Genomic DNA, 1,140 nt, shown 5'->3' with positions numbered 1-1,140 from the left:
CGGCACTTATATGACCATATTGTGTTGCAAGTGCCGCTAAACTCTTACTAAAACAAAACCCTCTCATTCTTTCATGCGGAAAGCGTTTTGGGTGGGAGCTATAAGTAGGGTAGTAGGTGTATTGTTCGAAGATGCCGAATTAAAAGTCATATTATCATTTTTCCAGTGATGTGTTGAATTCGTTGAGTGCACACATGCGGGTGCACGTGTATGTGTGCGCGTTTGTTTCTGGTTTTGATCAAGGAAAAGGAAAAGAGGAGATACTGTAAGAGCGAGAGACAGACCGAAAGACAGATTTGGAGAAAAACAAATTCTTTGTGTGTGTAAAAGGAGGGGGGGGGGGTGAGACACTACATGTGAATATTATTATGTATTGTGTGATCTAGTGTGTTCTTTCTCGAGCGATTATTGAATTAAAGTTTCTCCTTCTTCGATGTTAATTGTATAGACCCCCCCCCCCCACACACACACACATACACATACCCACACTCCTGGTTTCTAGTTTAGTTGCCATGACCATTGAAGCGACCTTTCTAGGGAGAGGACTCTGTTGTCGTGTGGTTAACATTCGTCCTTGAACGTTTTTGTTATCTTAAGATTTTTATGTTTCTTGCGAATTGCAACCTGTTGTGCTCACTAACAGACGACGCAAACACCCAACTTTTCCGCCTTGTGTTTGTCGAAAGACAACCCATGTGTAAGCAGTTTAGTGGCTTGGCTCTCAGCTTTAGAAACGAGAGGCGAGAGTTCCATTCCTTCGTGGGAAAATATTTTGCCAAGTACGGGCTCTGCCCCTCCACAGGGGTTTAGTCTCCCTCACGACTCGCGTTGTCCGCGGCCGGCTGAGTTGAACCAACCTTGCTCCTCGGTGCTATACATTGTGCCGATAGAAAAGTAAAACATTAATACGCCGGGGGGGGGGGAGTCCTGCTAGGTCTAATAGTGCTTTACTTGCGCTTTAAAAAAAAAAACCACCAAAAAAACAGCAACGAAAAAAAAACACAAAAAAACTTACATTACACGTGGGCCGGGCTGAAGTTGAAGACAAGTTCTGGTTTTCCCACGGATGAAAAGAAAAATGTTTTTTTTCCCTCGTGGGCTTCCACGCTCAAACCTCAATGTGGACTTGCGCCCCCACCC

The sequence above is a fragment of the Aplysia californica genome, unplaced genomic scaffold (genome assembly GCF_000002075.1).
Source record: "Aplysia californica isolate F4 #8 unplaced genomic scaffold, AplCal3.0 scaffold00113, whole genome shotgun sequence".
Classification (NCBI taxonomy): domain Eukaryota; kingdom Metazoa; phylum Mollusca; class Gastropoda; order Aplysiida; family Aplysiidae; genus Aplysia; species Aplysia californica.
The sequence above is the reverse complement of the archived record's forward strand: the minus strand, read 5'-3'. Positions refer to the sequence as shown.